Below are 6,119 nucleotides of genomic sequence, written 5' to 3' on the forward strand. Positions count from 1 at the left end.
CCCAGCAGGACTGAGTAAATGCAGTCCTTTGACGCAAAACGGATCAGCCCTTCCCCAGCGGCAGCAGCAAAACCCAGAAAACTGGGGGTGGGGACGGAGGCAGGGCGCATAAGAAGAAATCGTGACACTTTCCCACTCTCTTCTTACTCCCCTCCCCGCCCCACGCGGGGCCTCGGCTGCCCCAGCAAGGTCTTGGGGGCTGCAATGGGAGGTGCGACCCGGGCGCGCAGGCCCTCCCAGGAGCGACCGCGTGTCGCAGAGACGCCAACAGCCGCGCTTTGGGTTTTTCTTTGAGCACAGCGGCTGCCTGACCCTCCCCCATCCTCCACTCTAAAATCCGGGTGCTTCTGGGTCTCTCCCACACAGTCCTTCCAGTAATGCGGGGGAAAAGAAGGAGGGGCAGGGGAACAGGAGCTTCCTCCACGGCCTCAGCCGTCCCGGGCGCGCCCAGCCACTGGCAGGCGCCGCCGGGAGCGCGCCTGCGGGCGAGCTCACCCTCGCGCCCTCGTCCGCCCCCGCCCTGCCCGCTCCCCCAGTCCTTTCCTTTCTTGTGGGTTCCCGTAAAGCCCAGCAGCCCCCAGACGTCTGCAGAGCATCACGGAATCTGTGCTGATGCAAGTCGCTAGCCTCCCTTTGGTGCGCCCCGGCCTGTCTTAGAGCGCTTTGATCCCGGCCTTGTCCTGCTCCAGAACTTGTGCTGGTCTTCTCTGCCCGCGGGAGGCCTGTGTGCGCAACCTACCCTCACCTTTCTGTCCTTCAGCTCCAGACAAAGCTGCGAATTGCGCCCTGGTGCTGCCACGGGATTGGCCTCCCTTGGCAGCTGGTACCTGGGTGAAACAGCCTGCCCAACAGAGAACACAGCCTCAAGCCAAGTTCAGTTTCCCCCTCCGTGGGAAATCACACAGGGGTCACCCAGTTAGGAAGGGTCCTCTGTTTCTCCAGAGCAACAGATGCTATGATGAATTGAGGGGAACCTTCTACTGAGCGCTTAGCAAGAGTCAGTCCTGAAAACAGGGACTGTCTCATGTCAGCCTCACAACATCTGCGGTGGATCGTACTCCTCCCGTTGTACATGAAGAGGGTGAGATTAAGTAACTTGTCCAGGGCAATTGGTTAGTGGGTAGTGACCAGTTGGGAGTGTAGTTGGGATTCTCTGACACGGGGCTTGTTCTTTCTTTTCTTTTTCTCTTTCTTTTCTTTTCTTTCTTTCTTTCTTTCTTTCTTTCTTTTTTTTTTTTTTTTTTTAATAAATGTTCCTGGACCTTTGCACATTTTTGTTATTTATTTTTTAACATTTTTTTAGTTGTCAATGGACTTTATTTTTTTATATGTGGTGCTGAGAATTGAACCCACACATGCTAGGCAAGCGCTCTGCCACTGAGCCACAACTCCAGCCCCATCTTCCCTTTCTTTCTCTTTCTCTTTCTTTCTTTTTTCTTTTTTCTTTTTCTTTCTTTCTTCCTTCCCTTCCTTCCTTCCTTCCTTCCTTCCTTTCTTTCCTTCTTTCTTCCTTCCTTCCTTCCTTCCTTCCTTCCTTCCTTCCTTCCTTCCTTTCTTTCCTTCTTTCTTCCTTCCTTCCTTCCTTCCTTCCTTCCTTCCTTCCTTTCTTTCCTTCTTTCTTCCTTCCTTCCTTCCTTCCTTTCTTTCTTTCTTTCTTTCTTTCTTTCTTTCTTTCTTTCTTTCTTTTTTTCTTTTCTTTTCTTTTCTTTTCTCCTTCCCCTTTTGGTATGGGGGAATTGGACCAGAGGTGCTTAACCACTGAACCACAGTCCCAGCCCTTTTTTATATTTTATAGAGTAGGGGTCTCGTTGAGTTGCTTAGGGCCTCCCTAAATTGCTGAGACTGACTTTGAACTAGAAATCCTCCTGCCTCAGCCTCCCAAGTAGGTGTGTGCCACTGCTCCCACCCAGTACCAGGCTCCTTCTATGACTCAGGTTGTGGCATTACCTGTTTTCCACTGGGACATATTTTTCTCTTACTAGTCTCAAGAAACATGGACTATCACATGGCTTTAATTTAGAAAAGCTTCTTAAATCTCTGCTGAATAAATAAGCAACTCCAGCTCATCACTCTGCTCCAGGAAGGAGTTGTGCCAAGTGAGGAAGGGGAGGAGGTAAACTTGGGTTGTCTTCTCATTGTGTTTCTAGGACCTTCTTTCCCTCCTTTGCCACTTTCTTTGTCCACTTAGCCCAGCATTTGGCTCCTGAGCTGTGACTTGGGTCTCAGAGTGGCTGTGCCCTCTGGGCTACTCTGGCCCACACAGGTGAGCACTGGACACTTGCAAAGTCCTTCCCTATGCTTGGCCTCACTTGTTCCTGCACACTACATCCCTGCAAGGGATGAGGACAGCAATCAGGGTGACTCTAGATGACCAGAGAACAGAGTGGCAGAGCAGCCTACTCACAGTTGCCCAGCCTGTGGGTGTCTAAGTCTGAACACAAAAAGCCATCTCACCTGACCTTAAACCCAGTGCTCTGCTAACCTTTAAAGGTTAGGAGCAAATTCCACTGCTTAATAATAAACTGCCCCCTTTCCATCATTTCTTGAAAGTAAACCATAGATTTTGATGGTATTTTATCATTTCTGAAAGCCAGAAGCATATTATAATTGATAACTGATATGAAAGTGTTTCTATTTGTCCAGAGACCTGTGAATCAGTGAGAGTCACCGAGTAGCAGGCTTCAGCCTAGATGGGTCAAAGGACAGGATCTCAATGGTGAATCTCCTTGGGCAGAGTTGGAGAACAACAGGACTTGAGGCACCTGGAGTCTGGTAACATGTGGAAACTGACCATTCATGAGGAGGAAACGGTGTTATCAAGCCTAGTGAGTTCTGGGGCCATGGAAAAGGGCCACCAGCCAGCAGAGAGAAGCATTCACTGCCCGAAATAGTGTGCTGAAGGTGGGGACGGGGTTCCAGACCCATCTCTCCCACCTCTTGCCCCATCTCTGTCGAAGGGCAGAGGACCTGGTCAATGAAGTCCAGGGAAGTTGGCCTGCCAGGGCACAGAGAAGGGCAGAGAAGGGTGGGTGGGAGTGGTCTTGGCAGGGTGAGAGGAGGGGCATTCAACAAACTAAACAAATGGGAAAAACTAGGATTTCAGATGAGGCAAATGTAGTAGATCAGTGAGTGTCACATTCACCCAGAGCTGTAGTGAACATCAGAATAGCTACACAGCTTCTTTAAGCCAAACCTCCTGCCACCCCTAAACTTCACTGAGCCCCCAACCTTGAAGAAGTGTCATGTCTCAGATGTGGGACCAAGGAAGGGCTAGGTAATAACTGCTGCATCTGGGGGCAAAACTGAGTAAGCAGGGATGGCTTTCCCTCCAGCAGCCTTATAACACCTTCTTGGGTCCCAGAGGGATCCTGGCAGCTTCAGGAGTCTGAGAGGTAACACGCAGACTTCTCCCAATATGAATCCCATTGCACATATGGGATATGCACCAAGAACTGGAGGTAAGGAAGTCCAGAAGCTATTGCTGTACAGGCAATCCTAATTGTCATATTTAAGTGGAATGTTCTCTGTCTGGGTGGGGGTTACACATGCCTGTACATATGTAAAAAAATCATCAACAAAACCCTGGACAGTATGGCGTTTTATTGATTTTGCTGAATTATGGTACCCTCAATTTTTAAAATACCAAGCAAACAACAAAGTCTTTTTGTTGCTGGGGACCACCTTTAGAATTATAGTCATGCACTGCATAATGATGTTCCGGTAACCCACGACTGCCTCAGCCATCTTAGTTTGTGCAAGCATACTTAGACGTTCGCACAATGACAAAACCGCCTGGCAATACATTTCTCAGAATGTATCCAGGATCTGTCCTTAAGTGATACATAACTATATGTTGAAGTTCTTGAAAGGCTTCAGAAATCATATGCAAATTAGGCATTTCTGGCTACCTCCACCACCAGGGGCCCTAGAGACTGAGTAGTCACTGCCCTAGAAGGCAGGAGGGAGTCCTTCTCTGCAACTGTTTTTTAAAAATTATTATTGTTCTTTTAAAGCCGGATACATTCCAGAGATAAAGCAACCAGTGCTGCTATTCAGAAAAATCTTTGTGAGTCAGAACAGAAGTCACCCCTGGAAGGAATGTCTGTTGGGACCAAAGGAGAAAAACAGACCAACTTCCCTGCTTCTTCTGTTACAGATCTGCAGGAGGTGAGGGGGCCCAGGGTTTGAGGATGAACTGGGAAGCAAAGCCCCAAGCACAGCCCCGCTCTGTCTGGTCATGTGACCTGGACTGAGCCCCTTCACATCTCAGCTCTCTGCACCACAAGGCCACAAGGTGTATCATAAGACAAGGGAGGAACAAAAGTTCTTTAGAGGGAGAAGCTTTCTCCACTACTCATCCCTCTAGATGAGTCTCCTTCCAGGTGTCTCCAAGGCCCACCTGGAACTCCATCTCTGCAGCCCTCTATTCTGAGGACCTGGGAAATCAGGGGGAGCACGCCAGCAGTTCCCCACCTGAGCTTTTCCTGGTGAACAGGAGGCTCAGCAGCTCTGTTCATTTGTAATGGGTTTGGGCCCAGGTCTCTTCCAGGATTTCATAACCACCTGCCAACCTGGACTCAGGGATTTGCTCAGCACTTACTGGGGAAGCTGGGAGACTGGGTGGGTCCTGCCTTCAGGCAGCTTACAGTCTAACCTGGAAGAATACAGAGTAGAACACAAAATAGTGGGGCCATAAGGCAGTAACAATGGGGACACCTATAAAAACCTTTTACAGGGCTTACCTTATACCAGATGTTATTTTAATTGGGTCATACATATTAACTCAGTTAATATTTGCAACAACCTTATGAGGTAGTAACAATTATCATCCTCATTCCACAATAAAGAAAACTAGTCAAGACAGGTAAACTCGCTCAAGTTTCCAGAGCTAAAAAGCAACCTAGCTGGGATTTCAATGCCAGCATTCTGGTCCCTAAGTCTTGGTGCAGACCAGGTTACTGAACTCTCACTTTAGCATGGCATTGATACATTACAGAGAAACCTTCTCTACATACGTGGTAAGGTCACCCAATAAGGATGTCATCTTATTTGTCAACAGCCTGGGCGTCAGACAGGGCATACATTATTGCCCCCAATCTTCAGATAAAGAAACTGAGGTTCAAGTAAGCCATGGATCCAGGGGAATATGGGAAACTCAGAGGAGTGTCAGGAGCAAGAGACCCAGTTGCTTGTCCCAGGGCTCCTTGTGAAGATGGTAGCAGTGAACTTGGCCTCAGGAGTCTGCAGGATCATGACAGGCAAAGGTAAGGAGGTGGGCAGACAGCCTTAGGAAGAGTTCAGGTCTAGGAAAGACTGATTCCAGGAGCAAGAACGGATTGATGGAGACTAGACGAATAGTCTGGGGGCCAGGGGGGAGAGAATGGTCCTGAGGCAACGCCAAATATCTGAAGATGTTCCCTGTAGAAAAAGAAGATGACACTTGGACCAAGAATGGTGCTGGTGTCAGGGGAGGTAGATGGCTCCGCCTGAAAATGTCACTGAAAGTTTGGGGCAGATGTTCAAAAAGAGGCTGGGACTGCAAGACAGAGCATGTAAAGGGAATTCAGAAACCAAATGGGGGCTGGGCGAAGTGGTACATACCCGTAATTCCCCACAGCTCAGGAGGCTGAGGCAGGGGGATTGCAAGTTCAAAGCCAGCCTCAGCAACTTGGTAAGGCCCCAAGCAACTCTGTGAGACCCTGTCTCTAAATAGAGAAAATATTTTTAAAAGGGCTGGGGATGTGGCTTGGTGGTTAAGTGCGCCTGGGTGGGTTCATTCCCTGGTACCGAGAGAGAGAGAGAGAGAGAGAGAGAGAGAGAGAGAGAGAGAGAGAGAGAGAGAGAGAGGAAGGGAGGGGGAGAGAGAGGAGAAACCAAACGGGGATTGGAATCAGCTGACCCTGAAAATTCTGTGAGTGTCCTGCAGACTTGGGAATCTATCATGGAAGAGTCAGAAGATTTGGATTGACTTCCAAAGGCAAGACTAACACGTGCCATCTTGAGGTGCCATCTTGAGGAGCGAGGAAGGAGGCAGGAGCAGCAATGTGGGTGTAGAGCTTCACCTGCAGCTGTCAATTTCCTTTATAAATACACAATTTGGGAACGTTTAATATGTACTA

Source organism: Sciurus carolinensis, chromosome 13, assembly GCF_902686445.1.
Source record: "Sciurus carolinensis chromosome 13, mSciCar1.2, whole genome shotgun sequence".
Taxonomy (NCBI): domain Eukaryota; kingdom Metazoa; phylum Chordata; class Mammalia; order Rodentia; family Sciuridae; genus Sciurus; species Sciurus carolinensis.